Source organism: Alligator sinensis, unplaced genomic scaffold (genome assembly GCF_000455745.1).
Source record: "Alligator sinensis unplaced genomic scaffold, ASM45574v1 scaffold1308_1, whole genome shotgun sequence".
Lineage (NCBI taxonomy): Eukaryota > Metazoa > Chordata > Crocodylia > Alligatoridae > Alligator > Alligator sinensis.
Genome location: NW_005842416.1, coordinates 1,027,063 through 1,043,516, shown reverse-complemented (window position 1 = coordinate 1,043,516; position 16,454 = coordinate 1,027,063). Strand labels below are relative to the sequence as shown.

The 16,454-nt window shown below is 40.9% G+C and overlaps 1 protein-coding gene and 1 long non-coding RNA gene across 4 annotated transcripts in view; both read right to left on the bottom strand.

Moving 5' to 3' along the window:
* The window catches only part of LOC102387461 (ERC protein 2), a 500,449-nt gene that overhangs the window by 282,025 nt on the left and 201,970 nt on the right, over positions 1 to 16,454 (bottom strand). The gene's annotated exons all lie outside the window — the stretch shown is intronic.
* The window catches only part of LOC102386279, a 23,107-nt gene continuing 19,363 nt past the window's right edge, over positions 12,711 to 16,454 (bottom strand). For all 3 annotated transcript variants that reach the window (XR_324587.1, XR_324588.1, XR_324586.1), the window contains 3 exons: positions 13,604 to 13,736; positions 13,254 to 13,355; positions 12,711 to 13,046 (listed from right to left, as the gene is read on the bottom strand). This is a non-coding gene — a long non-coding RNA (uncharacterized LOC102386279). The remainder of the gene's footprint in view (positions 13,047 to 13,253; positions 13,356 to 13,603; positions 13,737 to 16,454) is intronic.

Here is a 16,454-nt window from a genome sequence, read left to right as displayed (position 1 = left end):
CTCTTTCTCACTGCCCAGTGGACCAATTTTAAGAAGAGACCTAGAGGGCCCTCTAAGTAAAGGGTTGGCAACTTTTTGCCACCATGGGCTGGAGCTTGCAACTGAGCTGTCTCTGTGGGCTGGAACTCTCTACCCCTAATGCTCCTCTGAGTGACCAGCTTCCAGATTCCCAACCCGTCTGCAGTGAGAGTAAGCTCAGATCAACCCAGCTACAGTGAGCGTAAGCTCAGATCAGCAAGCTCTGCAGTAGAGAGGAGTTTGGCACAGTTCCATGGCACTTGATCCCCCATGCTGGATTGGACCTCTTCATGTGCTGGATCTGGCCAACAGGCTATAGATTACCAACTCAACAGGACCCTGGCCCCAAACCAATGCACTTAAATCACTATTGCTACCTGTATTACTTGGTTTAAAACTAGTTTGGGTATGTCTGCATAAGCTGGAGTCATATTTTTGGATAGGCACAGTTTTGTAGTTCAGACACACCCTAAGAAGCTCCAAGCTATATCTTGTAATACAAATGGGACATTGATTTTACAATGCATGTGGTTTGATTAAATATTTAAGCCCATTCTCAAAATTATGTATATTTTTATCTTCAAAAATTGTTTGAGGAGCACAATTTACATGCGTAAATAAGTTCTATCATTTCTACTGTTATAATTATTCCTAAAAGCCTAACTTACTAGTAGGCAAAATATTTGGCAGCAAAGAAGAAATGATTTGCAGTGATGTGATATGAGAATTATGCAAACAACATTATCAGATCCCAACAACATAAGAATAAATTGATGGCCCTGCAGGCAGATTTTTCAAAATATGGTACATAATCTTAAATATGGTAAAATTTGAGACTCTTCTATCAAATATCAAATCATAAAGACATCAAAATGACTGAGACTAGCAGTAATGCCATTTATTACAAGGAATTTTAAGTCAGTAACTTCTAACTGGCACTCAGTGACATACAGCTTTATTGTAAAACTTAAAAAATGGAGTCTGTGACATACAATCAGAAATATGTGATAAGTTTAGATTTTGACCCCTTCCTATACATGGAATGCAAATTACAGTGATTACTACTGCATAGAAGACAGACTAAAGCCCTACACAGACATTGTGTTTGAAGCATTCCAAATAGCAAGTGGACAAATGTGTATGGCTGAAGAAGCACTTAAAAATAATCCTTGAAAATAAGGAGCATCTTTGAAGCACTTCCTTTTGAAGCATTTGTGAAATGTCTATACACTCCTCAGAATGCAAAAGTTCCTTCAGGTTGCCACTGCTCTGCTCCCCAACCTCTGTAGATAGGGAGGGGAAAGGAGGAGGCAGACAGCCAGTGAGCACTCTGCTGTGTGCTTGGCTGTTCTCAAGAACCTTCAGAGGCTGAGAGACATTCAAGGAATCCTTCTCTCCAACCCCTTGGCTGTCCATCCCTGCCCTCCCCACCATTGGAGGTCGGGGTGGAGGGTGTTTGGAAGGAAGGGATGGAGAGCAGAATGCTGGGAGATGCCAGAGGACTGAGCAACACGCCTGTCATGCCTCCTGGCTGGAGAGTGATGCTACTTCATATCACATTGTGTAATTTTGAAAAGGTCCAGTAAAGGGTGCAGTTGGGAGCCACATGTCTGTGTAGCATTGAAGCACTTTGAATATGAAGTATTTAAAATACACATTTGTCCATGGCCAAAGATTACAATGATCATAGAATCCTAGAATCATACAAAAAATAGGGATGGAAAGACATAAGGAGATCATCTAGTGAGTTCAACTCCTGTTAAAGGCAGTTTCATCACTGTCTAGACCAGGGGTTGGCAACATATGGCCCTCAGGCCATATCCAGCACACAGAGTCACTGGATCTGGCCTGTAGAGCTGAGGGGGGGCCTTATACCCGTGCCTTCACTAGCGGTGGGGTCAAAGGGTGGGGAGCTCCATGGGCTCTGCAACTAGAAGCTGTTCCTGTGCCACTTCTTTCTCCACCATCTCCCCTGCCCCTCCTCATTCCCCTGTGGCACAGATGCAGCTTTCAGGAGCTTTGGAGATGTTCTGGGTCAGTTAGCTGAAAGCTCCACGTGTATCTAAGCTAGGGACACAAGGGGAGAGAAGTCATGACAGCTTCCAGCCCCCACAGCCCAACCTAGGCATTGGCATGGGTGCAGACAAAGCAGCTGATGGGCCAACAAATCCCCTTCCATTTTGCATCAGATCAGAGCTTGGAAAACTTGTTGGCTGCTGGTCTAGACTATTCCAGTCAAGGGTTTGTTTTTTTTAACTTGCTCTTAAAAAATTTTAAGGATAGAGACTCTATAGCCTCTCTAGGTAATCTAGTCAGAAAATTCTTCCAGATATCCAGTCTAAATTTCCCTTATTGAATTTATCATTCTTGCTTCTTGTGCTGTCCTTGCACACCCTTCAAATATTTGAAGACTCATCAAATTCCTTCTCCCCCCAGCCCCATCTTCTCTTCCCCATGCCAAACAAAAATGTAGGTTTTATAAATATAGAAGAGCCAAAATAAAAGCTGAAATAAGTAGGCAAATAACAAAAAAAAAAAGGAGGCTGACACTAATTTTTAAAAGATTATCTATATATTAGCAAAAAAAAGTCTTCCTGTTATATCTTTATCTCCACCTACTAGCCCAATCCTGGCACTTATCCAAGAGAAAGTCTGTCCCCCCCAGTTTAACTGGAGGTCCCATATATAAGTGGATTTTGATAGTTCAGCCTCAAGTATCAAGTTACATTGTACCTCAGATCACCTTCTAGCTGAGACCAATATGATAATCTCCCTTGGCAAGATCAAGGCAAACTGCTTTCTAAATACCCACTTAGAAAAAAAATTGATTACCTATCTCCAAATATGACCAATACTTAAGTACTTTTTTCTTGTAGCTTACCATACATGAATACTTAATTCTCTTTTTTCCTTCAATTACCACATGGCTAGGCCACAATGCTATCAAAATACATAGAACAAATTTGACATTTGTAAATCAAGTTATATCTGTGAATAGAGTAAAAATCAGGACAGCATTGTTATTCCCTATGGCTAACATTTATATGTGCCCTTTGTGGAATTAATTACAGATTCACAGAAGTTTAGGGTTGGAAGGGACCTTGTGAGATCATTGGGTCCAGCCCCTGTTGTCTGGGCAGGAAAGGCTTCTGGGGTCAAATAACTCCAGCAAGGTGTGCTTCCAGTCTCCTTTTGAAGATCTCCAGGGTAGGTGCCTGCACCACCCCCACTGGCCGTCTATTCCATAGTCTGGTCACATGAACTGTGAGGAAGTTTTTCCTTATGTCCAGTCTGAAACCTTCTTCTAGGAGTTTATGACTGTTGCTCCTGGTTTTCCCCTGGGGGACATTGGTGAATAGTTGTTTGCCTAGCCCCTGATGCTCTCCCCTGATATATTTGTAAGCTGCCACCAAATCTCTCCCAAGTCCTCTCTTTTCCAGGCTGAACAGCCCCATATCTGTCAGCCTTTCCTTGTATGGCTTGCTCTTCAGGCCTCTAATCATATGAGTGGCTCTTCTCTTGACTCTCAAGCTTCTCCATATCCTCAAAGTGTGGCACCCAGAACTGGATGCAGTGCTCCAGCTGCGGCCTCACCAATGCCAAGTAGAGCAGGAGAATAACTTCCTTAGTTCTGCTTGAGATGCATCGGTTGATGCACTCCAGCATATTGTTTGCTCTGATAATAACTGTAGCATCACACTGATGGCGTATATTCATTTTATGGTCAATTATGACCCCCAGGCCCCTTTCGGACATGGTGCTAGCTAGCATAGCACCACCAAGCCTGTAAGTTTGTTGCAGATTTTTCCTCCCCAGATGGAGCACTTTACACTTCTCAGTGTTGAACAGGATCTGGTTCTGGTCTGCCCACCTAACTAACCTATCTAGGTCTGCCTAGATCATCAGCCTACCCTGATGCGTGGCCACACTTCCCCACAGCTTAGTGTCATCGGTGAACTTTGCCAGCATGCTTTTCATCCCACAGCCAGATCATTGATGAAGATGTTGAAAAGCACTGAACCCTGGGGGACCCCACTGGCTACCTTCCACCAGGTCGACACAGATCGATCTATTAGTAGTCTCTGGGTCGTACGATCTATTAGTAGTCTCTGGGTCCGACACCGCAGTCAGTTGCTAAGGAGGATACGTTGATGTCTGCCAGCTCCTTCAAGACTCTCGGGTGCATTCCATCTGGGCCCATGGACTTGTGAATGTCCCAGTTTCAAGCGGAACTTGGTCAAAGCCTTTTTTGAAATCCAGATATATGACATCCACATCATTTCCACTGTCCAGCGCAAATGTTACCTGGTCATAGAAGGAGATGAGGTTGGTCAGCCAAAACCTGCCAGTCACAAAGCCATACTGGCTGCCATTCAGATGCTTGGCTTCCGTTACACTGGTGTTGATGGATCCCTTCACAATTTGTTCCAGGAGTTTTCCAGGGATGGATGTCAGACTGATTGGTCTATAATCCCCCAGGTCATCCCATGTCCCTTTCTTACAGATAGGGATCATGTTGGCTCTTTTCCAGTCTTCCAGGACCTCGCCTGAATGTCACAATTTTTCAAATGTCTTTGCCAAGGAGGATGCATTGATGTCTGCCAGCTCCTTCAAGACTCTTGGGTGCATTCCATCTGGGCCCATGGACTTGTGAATGTCCCAGTTCTTCAAGGCATTCCCTCTCCTGATCCACATCAATTTTGGGCCCATCACCTGCTCCCAGAATGGTTTATGTCTTTTCTGACAGCATGATTCTCCTAAGAGAGTGAAAAAATGATGCAAAAGAGTCATTTAGGAGATTGGTCCTTTCTTGGGCATCAGATGTCAGTTGCCCTGTTGGATCTTGCAGGGGTCCAATGCTATCTTTGTTCTTTTTTCAACTTCCCATGTATCTGAAGGAGGACTTTTTGGTCCCGTAGCTAGCCAGAGTTCAGTTTGTGCCTTGGCTTTTCTGCACCACTCCCTCCAGGTGTGGGCGAGTGCTGATGCTTCCTCCTTTCAAACTGGTGTAGGCTTCTCTTTTGAGTTTAATGAGGTCCAACAGTTCCTTGTTCAGTCAAGCGGGCTTCCTTGCCTGTTGACCGGATTTCCTGCAAGATGGATTGGCTTTGCCCTGTGCTTCTAGGATTATGTTTTTGAGAGATGACCATTCCTCATGTACTCCATTTTCTAGGGGGGGGTATGGCCTCTAATTGCCTGACTGACCAATTCTCAGAGTTTGCATAAGTCAGCCTTCCCAAACTGAAGGACTTCTGTTTTACTGAGGGGTTTGCCTACTCTTCGGTGGACTAAGAAGGTGACCAATTCATGGTCGCTATCATCATACTTCCCCTTGATCCTCACATCACTCACCAGGTCCTCTCCTTTGGCCAGGACCAGATCAAGCATAGTTATGTATTTGGGAAACAAGCACAATGAAAAGTAAAAATTAAAAGCCTCAACTTTTAGCATTCATGTTGCTAGTCCTTTTCTGGAATGCTGAAGGAAATAGGCCAAGTACAGACTTTCGGTGATGTGAGGGGAAGGTTAAATCAATTCAAAATGGCTGCCCAATATCCGGTAAGTCAGAATGGGTCAGGAGGTTGGGGGTCCAGTAGTCTGGAGGGAATCAGGTGTTTGCCAGGGAATGGGGGTAAGCATGACCCACAGGTGGGGTAGGGGGTACAGATATGACCTGTGGGTGGGGTGAGGTGGGGTGGGGTGCAGGCTTGACTCGCAGGTGGGCTGAGGAAGGGGACAGAGGCATGTCCTGTGGGTGCAGTGGAAGGAGGCAGGCATGACCTGTGATGTATAGGAGGCGCAACTCATGAGTGGGGTGGGGGGAGGTATGACCCACTGGTCAGGTGCAGTCTCCCCCCACCCCAGCAAACCTACACCTGCATCCTTCCCACCCCTCCCCGCACTGGGACTTACTTGCTTGGCTCCAGCAGTAGCAAATGCTAATAAATAAAAGTGGCTGCACCTAGGAAGAGTAAGGGGCTAGGGGGGCACAAAATATAGACTATTGGGGTGGGGGTGGGGGGGCGCGATAGGAGTGAAATGAGCAGCCCCAGGTCCAGGGAAGTGGACAGAAGTTCCATTCACCATTTTGACCTAAATCAAATAAGTCTGATACTACATGGATTCAGGTTTATCTTAAACTTGGTTCTACAATTTTTAGACCAGTGTGTGTGCATGGAACTTCTCTTTAGTTATAGGTTTACGTTGATTGCTGGTCACCAAGACTGGGTCTGTAAGTGTAAAGTTGGCACCAGGACCAGCTAAGTTTAAATCATGCAGCCATTTTGAACCTAAGTAACCTGCCAAACATCTGTACTTAGCCACCATCTTTTTCCAGCTTGATACCACACAAACACACATGCCACCCTCATGAGTCGGTGAGACGAGGCTGAAAAAGAAGAGAGTGATGCATTAAACACTAATATTTTGGGGGAGTGGCTCTATGGCCCCTGCTATATGTTTCATATATTAAACAATTAACTAACTGGTTAATCATGCAATATATTTAGACTGGCCACAAGTGCAAAGTAATTATCACATGATAAAAAATGACTATCCAGCTATAAAAGAGCCAACCAGCCATAATATTAGTGCTTGAAAATGTGTAACAACTCTATAGCTGGTTTCTAACCACCTTTAATTTGGACATGCAGCAAGGTCCTATGGGTATACTCTCTGATGCATCTCAGCTAACTGTACCTTGACATGTACTCATTTGCTTACATTTCTTCCCCTCACTCTTATCCACAACAAGCTGAAAAGACCCACTCTGGAGGTCTAGATGGCATGGGACAATAGCATGTAGGTATTTAGGATGCTTTTGTTTTGCTTGAGTAGGAAAACAAACTTTTAAATTACTTTTCATATTTCTATCTACATGGGTTGCTTCAGGATAAGGGACCAAATTCAAACCTAAGCAGGTACAACACTTTGAGCTTCAATGATATTACACTCACTTACACCAGGGTATTACAGGCATTATATTTCTACTGAGAGAATCACAGCTCTTCTGGTTGAAACCGTGAGTGTACAGGCATTCACAGAGTTTCTTCCAGAACAGAAATGGTGGTTCCAGGAGAAAAACAGCCAACCCAGTAGAGGTCAATCCCAGGACTCTTTCTTCTGGGAGAAAGAACAAGTGTATACTTCCCTGCCTCTTGACTCCTCCCAGGGACCAGGAGGAGGTAAGTGACAGGGAAATTCTCCCTCCATTCTGCTACCTGCTGTCCCCATGGCTTCCCAGTGTGAGGAGCAGGAAGGTGCTTGGCTGTACTGCTCAGTCCTGGGAGCCAAGAAGACTGAATAGCCACTGCTTGCTCCCCACCCGCTCCTCAGTACAAGATCCCCAGTACGGTACAGGCTGGGACTTGGTCTTGCTGCTCCAGTTCCCCTAGGAACAGGAGGATGGAAGCAGCCATATGCTATTCCCAGACAGGGATCACCCTGGTCTGAGGAAGGTGCAAGGAACAGGGGAAACAGAGGTAGTTGCAGGCTGAACACCTGCATTGCTCCCTCTCCTACAAACATTTCTAGCAATGAAAAAATTTACACCACTAGAAATGAATGCCCATTCATGGCCCAGGTATAAATTTGACCGTTTACTTAAAAATGCCTCACCGGTTTTTTTAAATCTTTTCTGAAGCCAAAGGTTTATATTCTATTCTGCCATTTACATTCAGAAGTGCGAGTAATTTTTGCAATCATTTTCCCTAATTCTGGATAAAAGTTGCATAGGGTTTGCATTCCAATGAGCCAATGTACTCTTCCTACATACATATATATACACATACACACATACACATATATAAAAAAAAAAAAATCACTATACTTGAATCATCAGCCATGTTTCTAAACGCTCCAGTCCACAGGTAATTTTTCAGACATTCATGTTTGTAACTGAGTCTATGCTGCATAGTATCAACACATGTTTAAAAACCTAATTAGAGCACTTCTGACACACAAATCAGACACACACAATGCCATCTGTGAAACATGTAAACACATTCAACACGTTACCATAAGTAAAACTGCATACAACCTTCTTGATTTTATTTCTTCCTTCTAAATTACAAAATGAAGACTGTTTTTATAAAACAGCAAACCTACCTGTGGACTGATAAGTCTGACTTGCAAGGGCCAAGTTTGGCACAGACTCTACTGTGTTACCATGGAAACTTACATTTGTGGAGTTTGATTTAATAAGAGCCATTATCTTTAGAAAACACCATCTTCGGAGACTTCCTAGCTGGAACAAGAAAAACAACCTAAAATGGCTGGTCTGTCTGCTTTTGAAGCACTTAATAAATTAATAGTCCTCCAATATTCTATTTACCCAATAAAACTTTGCCATAACAGGATTTCTAAAGTAGTACACAGTCATAGGATGTATTCATCTTATTAAATGAGGCTTTTTGGTACTTTTCCCAGCTCTGCCACTTTGACTTGGGACCCTGGCCTCAGTATATCACTTGACTCCTTTTTTGCCTTTCATGTATATATTTGCATACACCTACCTTGCTCAAAATATTCATTTAACTCTATTAGACTCTACATGTACTCAGGGATGGATCCAGGGGCTGTGCAGTGGTTCAGTCACACATATCCCCATTGATTCTAGTCCACCCAAAATTGAAAACCAACTGCCCAACAGTGGCAGCAGCATTTCTCTTCAGGTAGCAATGAGGGAGTCACTTGAATTCATGGCTCATTATAATCTACTTGATTCTTTCTAAACTCTTTATTCCACAGGTGTTAATAACCCTTTCTCCCTTTTTAATGGTCTTGATGGCACTAACTCAGATATTCTTTCTTCTGCAATTCTGTGGTCTGTCTGCTGCTCCTCTTAAGGTAGCTCCTATTTCAGAGCCTTACAGATTGTTTTTAACTTCCACTAAAAACTAACTCAGGTGTGGAAATAACTTTCAGTGAAGCATTGGATGCACAATTAAGATACTCAAGAAGGCTAGATTTTGTTTGAAGAATCAAAATACAACTGTTGGTATGGAATTTCACTCTACATATGCATTGTACTTCTTAGTGCCATGGAACCCTCACTGAGGAAATATGGAAATAACAGGTTTCATCGAATCAATCCTAAAACCTCTTGTCACCCAAAGAGTGAGTTTTGTCCAAGAAACAATTTTCTATAAAAACTTAAACACACAGACCACCTGCCTTGCAACACCTTCCTAGCCACCATAGTTGTTACCAGCCTATATACCCACATCCCACATCAGGGTGGCATTCAAGCCTGCCTTACATATCTATAAGAGCAAGATTACAACTCAGAGTACAGACCCAAAAGATATTACTGACCTTATACACTTCATCCTTGCATACAGCTTCACTTTCAATAACCAACACTTCCTCCAGACCATGGGCACATCTATGGGCACCAAAATGGCCGTGCAGTATGCCAGCCTTTTCATGAGCTACCTGGAAGATAAATTCCTCAAGGACTGTACCATCAAACCCTTGCTATACTTAAGAGATATTGATTACATCTTCATCAGTTGGACTGAAAACTTGCAGTCTCCGATTGATTTCTATCAGAAATTCAACAAGCACCATCCCTCCTCTCTGGAATACTCCAATACCAACATTTCCTCTTTAGACACAATGGTCACTATCCAGAATGGTAAAATACAGACCACCACATATAAGAACCCCACAGACCAAAGTCCATATCTACACAGAACAAGCAATCGCCCTAAACACACCAAGAAAGCTATAATATACAAACAACCCCTCCAATACTACCAAATTTGCACTGAGAACACCTGTGATTGTCACCTCACAAGTCTCAAAAGGGCCGTCACTCAACAAGGACACTCCTCTAGAGAGATAGATCACACTTTTGAAAGACCCACCCGGCTATCACAAGAAGAACTGCTATGGTACAGAAAAAAAAACCCGATGAATCACACACCACTGGTTATGACATATCATCCCTCCCTGGAACCTATACAGAAAATACTAAAACAATTGCAACCATACTAGAAGGAGACCCATTTCTTAAAGATATCTTCCCAGAACCACTCATCCTAACCTTTAAACAACCACAGAACCTTGTCAACCTCATCACCAAAAGCAATTTCTTACGGCTCAAAACACAGTGAATGGATCCAGACCATGCCAGGACAAGAAATGTAAAACCTACCAGCACATCTCTACCACCACCACCACAATTACTACAACAGAATCATTAGCATTCCTGGATCTTATAGCTGCACCTACAGAAATGTAATATATCTTATCCAATGCACCATATCCCCTGATGGAAAGCATGTAGGAAAGACCAAACAACAACTGCGCACCAGAATGAATGCACACTTCTCACAAGAAAACAACTCTCTCTCCAATTCCTCAAAGGGAATTTACAAAACTCCTTTCACAAATGAGCCTATGAACTTCACTTCTATCTACTGGATACAAAAAATCATGAACTAAATATAGACATTGGATTTATGACACCACTATAACCTTCCTAACATCTGACTGCCTAAGTAAACCCCCCAATTTTTACCAGCTATATTCATTCCCTTTCCTCCTCTCCCTCCCATCTCTCATCCTTTGACTATAGCTACATTCATTCCCCTTCCCACCTGCACCTCCCCACCTGTTGACCAACCCAATTTACATTTTAACTGACTAGCTTTATTGCAGATGTACTGGCCTCTGACTGCCTTACTACTCCATCCAGGAAGAGTACAGACCATCTGCAGATGTTCCCCCTGCCTGATGAAGGATAATCATAACTTGAAAGCTTGCAAAAAAGAATTTTTCGGTCTAATAAAAGGTATTGGATTTACCTGAAGAACTTTGTCTGCCTGTTCCTTAGACCAACACAGCTACATCTGACACCCCTGAAGTCCCCAAATAGAAGTTTAGCCATTTTCTCTGAAAAGCTGAGCTACCCCCATTAACTCTTAAACCTAATTTGGACCATTTAAATGCTAATCTTGTCAACCCATTGTGTGCACTCTTGGCAGAATCACTCCCATCCTAGGAGACTATAGCAAGACTAAAACCACCTATTCCCATGCATTTACATAGACATTCACTCCAAATCATGCACCCACATGTAAATGCTAACTAAAACTCTTTACACACTTTCCAAAACTAATTAACCCACTTTTTAATTGCCAGTTTTTCATATAACAGTTCATTTTAAAGTCCTTAGGTTTATCTAAATTTGTTTAATTCTGCCACTTTTCCTTGGGGACTTCACATTGGCTATTTTGCTCAATTATCTTAGTCTTTCTTGTGGATACAATCAGTCTTTGATCACTGTCTAGATTGCTTTAATCTACATTTAATTCACTTCTGTTACTTAGGCTTGTATGGCCTTGGACAAGTGATTTTCCATGACTTTCAGAATCTGCCATGAAACAAGCTGATGTACAACCTTCCCATAATGCTGCAGTTTGTTTTCTGAACATGTGGCTTTCTTTGGTTTCTGAAATGCGTACCACTTACTCACCAGGTATAAATACATCAACTCGCATAAGATGAAGACCTGAACTACAAGTATTGGGTAGAAGGGTCAAAAAGAAAAAGAACAGCACTGGTTACTACTGTATATTTGAAAAGTTTTTATTCACCTCATGATGTCATTACTGAGCAACAAAAAAAAAACCAAACCCAACAAAAAAACACCTGCTTGTCTAGAAACGATTACAACTATTACAACCATTACAAATACTATGTTGTGCTCCCAGTAATTCTGAAATATCAGTAAACTGCTAACATTTATTACAAGAAGGTATGATGACACAAATTAGTTAAACTAATACATAAAGATGTTTTGGCACAAGACTCCATGTAAGATTAAATTAAATATATACATAACCAAACCACACATGTAAAATTTAGCTTAATTCAAAACACAAAGGAAAAGAAAGTGGGAGTTTTGAGGACCAATTAACTACATTACAAACTCTATAATGTAAGGTGGAATATTACAAACTAGGTAAAGTAACAGCCTAAACTTAGATGCTACAAAAAGTTACCTGGTAGAAATTTTCCAGCTGCTAACTCCGCTAATACATTACAGAACAATTTGCCTCCTATTTTACTTATTCTATGGCTTCTTGGTTAAATGCTTTCCAATTATTTACAACTCTATGGACTCTTCCCAATAGAATCCAACAGATTTTCTGGGCCCCTATACTTTATCATATGACCTTAATTCTCAATGAATTACTCCTTTACACAGTCCTCCAGATTGACTGGTATCTTACAAATGTCTAAAATTCTTGGCATGACTTCATTTCAACTAGAACTGCTTAAAAATAGGTCCATAAATTAGCATCACAACTTAGGGGTGTTGCAAATTCTTCAAAATGCATTTCACACTTTCTATTATTTGCTGTTACAGTATGCTGTTTTTCAAGAGACAACATTTCAGTGATGGATGATCTAAACCCAGTAGATCTACTGTTTAATTCTCTTCTTCTACCATTTTAAGTCAGGAGTAGTTATTACACTGGTATAAAAAACAAGTGACAATAAGATCATAATTAAGTCTAGAGTATGTCAAGTACCCTGGGAAAGAAATGTACATGAATGTAAATCATATTTTAATTTAGCTCTAAGTAACTTACACATAATAAACATATGCAAAATATTTCTATATAAAATATTTTTATTATCAATACATTTGCTACTAGAAGCAAAGGCCAATTTCTGCGCCAAGTCAACTCCTCCATGTCATTAAATATTATTGTGCTTTTTGAAGAAAAATCATTCTGTCTTGATGTGCATTTCAAGTTCCTGCTATATAAAAGAGCTTCTTTATATTTTCAAAAAGAAAAAGAATATATTTAAAGAAATCTGCATGATTTAAATATATTTATTCTACAACTCATGGCAACTCTTGATATTGTTTTCTTTAAAACAGTTTACAGCTCACAGCATGATGGAACATTTTTAAAGGAAATATAATCTGTCTGTTGCCAGCATCTTCTGATATTCCAATCTTCAGATGTTTTCTGGAAGGAAATTTTAGGCATCATCTTCAGCAAGCTCTACAAGAGAAAAAAAGATACAATATTATTTTTTTTAATGTTTTTACCTTCTAAACCCTCAATCCTAGTATCTAATTGTGATTTGGATTCTATTTGTGATCAACACCCTGCCTCATATACATAGCCATGCAGCACTTTTACAATACAATTGTGCACAATCCTCACATCAAGTGAAAATAAATACAGGTCAAGCAACTGCAATCTTACCTGCCTAGGTTTACGGTTTTTCAGGCCAAGAAGATCATTAGTCTTTTTATTTGTCTTACTCTTCTCTTATAGCAATATAATTCCTAGCAGATGACATAGTATCTGCCAGAGAAACAGAAGGGGAAAATCCTAAATTGATCTTTAGTTTACATCCTTTCCCAGTCTCTTTAAAATAAAGCACTGATGAATGCAGAGAAACTGAAAGTAATGAAATGCAAATTAAGAGAGAAAAAAAAATTTTAAAAAAAGTGCCATATTTATCGATCATGCACAGCTTACTAGCGTGTGATGACAAATACACACCTGTTTCAAATGCAACTAAAAATAGTCATTCACTATAACGAACTTACCACCACAGGGCTTGTAGCGACTTCTGTATCCGCAGTCACGACCAGTACCTTGTGCTCAGTGAGAGAAGTGGGTCTCTGCTTATACCCTTCTTTTGATCTTCTCCTACATCCTTGTGTTCTCTCTTATCTGTAGCTGACATAAAAATGGAGTGACTCCACATACAAGAATAAATAACCAGCAGTGGTATGGACTATCAATGATCTCCAACAGTTTTACACAAGTAAAGATGGTCAGCTCACTGGGAATTTTTTTTTTTTTTTTAAATGAGAAAGTTGGGCTGAATCAAATCAAAGTGTTTATAATGAGTCAATTCCTATTACCACATGTGCTAACAAACCTGGCCTCCAGGAGCTGAATTGAGAAAACATTAGGTGCTCACACTCCACAAAGAGTGAGTGAAAGGACAGTCAGGTATCTAAGAAACGGATTCACAAGAACCAGCACCCTGAGTTAGAGGTTATCTAAAACTAGCCAACTGAAAACAAGAGTGTATCTTAAACTCTCTCTGAGGCTTAGAGACCTTACTAAGGACTGCAAATAGTCATTTTCCTGTGCTTGGAATCAACAAAATGGTATCTTCTCCTGAACATGGGTGCCTATCCCTTTAAAAAAAACAAAAAAAACCCCACCTGACTATGATTTTCTTTTAAAATGATGGCAGGGGGGAAGGTGGTAAATCTGGTTACATTATACAGTCACTGTATCAAATGTATAACTAGCCCCAAACTTTGGAGCAAAAGGGTGATTCTCTGGAAGCAGGCACAGGTTTGGTTTGGTTTTTTTCCTGATAATAGTATGAAGTGGGACTGGCAATCATATTCACAATCCATGAGTGTACTGGGGCAAGTCACTTCCCTTTTCTTGGGTTCAGTCTCTCCCATTTTTGCATAATGACAATGATGCATATTCACCTACACAGAAGAGGTGAAAGCAACAGATTAATGAAAAAGAAATTTTAAAAATGTTCACAAAAAGTGCTTCTATACATAAACTACCCATATTGTACAGGCAAACAGGTATGTGTGCCTAAGTAAACAGTAGTGAGTGCAAATGTGCCGATCCAGTATATAAATGAAGGTTCAACAATGCTCGCTATGACTTGAAATCTGGATCCCAAATAAATGTTTTGGTGTCTAGATTTTCCATTTGGGTAGAACTAGCCCATCGGTTCTCCAATCTTCTTTCAATAGCATTCAGGACTAAGCCCCAAAAGATGATTCTATATGGTTCCAAATACCTCCGAATACATTTTTGTTCAATGAGCAAGGAGAACTAGCAATTGGTTGCAAGTTGATGGCAGAATCCAAAAGAACAAAAACTTTCAGTTCCCAGGCCCATATACTAGAAATGTTATCTAAAGACTAAACAAGCCCCATAGACTTAGATGCTCTGTCATCTTAAGTTTTGCAGAACTTTGCTGACAACATCAAATTGATGTTCAGAATAAAACTTAGAAGAGTTTTCCGTTCATAAAAAAAAAAAGATCCTGCTGCATTTTTAATGCAAGTAATTCCTAATGTAAAACATTCTGAGCTGGGCTCAAATTACAAATGAATGTATTTTAGCTTATGCTAAAAACCCTTTTAACCCCATCACAGCCACTGCCAAATTGGCAGGAGATTTTGGCTGAGCAGGGGAGTTTTCAGGGACAGAGTGAGTGTTGCTGAAAAGCAGACTCTGTCCCTTCTTTACAAAACCTCATTTGGCCATGACTCTGGAAAATATATTTTCTTCCTTCTATATTTTCAAAACAAGGTGCATGTCTTATTTGGAGGAAATGTGGTAGTTATGATTTTGTGGGGGGGAAGAGGGGGGAGGGAAAGATTGTGGTCATGTAATTAAAGATTACCTCACACTTCATTTTCACCTCAATTCAATAACCTTCATTCTAGCATATACTAAATTTTTTGAGTACTTGATTTTCCAATAATGTTCTTTTAAAATAATTTCTCACTATTTTTCACCAATACACTTTTAACAAAATGTGTGTGTGTAAAAACTATTTCTTTAAAAGTTGAATACAAATGATCAAGTATAAACGAGCAAGAGGTGGAAGACTTTTAGCAGAAAATAGGCTAGGTCTCATCTCTTGTATTGTTTATACAAAAAGAAAAGGAAAACTCATTACAAAGCTCACCAGACTTTCTTAAACACTCTTATATGCATCAGTGCACAAATTCGTCATCATCTTTGCCAAACTTTATTTCATACACATGTCTTTTAGCACCCTGTATACACTAGGCATTTGGACAGTGGACTTGTTACTTGTCAAGTTACCAGGTCAGTTAATAGTTTGTATTTTTTCACATGCCACTGTGCTGTCAATGGTAAATATGTTAAACTTTTATGATTGGATGTAAAGGTAGAGTTCCTAAATTAGGTAGAGTTTCTCAGCCTAAAATATTGCTCTCTTCCTCACATTTCCATCCTCCTCTCAGTATTAAGTAGTAGTACAGGAATGAATAATCTACCAAGATTTGGCTATTGCTGAATCTCCAAATCAGTCAAGCCAGGCCCATCCCTTGCCCGCTCTCCCAGCCCAGCAATAGCTGCTCCATCCGCCCCAGCTCCCAGCACACTTTTTTTAACAAGCCCCGACTCAGTGGGTGCTGCCAGGCAGAGGGGGCAATCCCCACTGCCCCCCCCACTGCCATGCCACCCAGGCCACCTCTGGCCCTTTAAGAAAATAAATTAAAAAAAATGGAAAAATCCCTAGACTTACCATTCCTCCTGGTAGGTGATGATCCCCACTGCCTCCCATTCCCCCACGCCACATGGGGGGCTCTGCACAAGCCCCCAAAGCCCCTAGGCCGCTGCAGGAATGGCGAGTTCTAGGGCTTTTCTTGGGGG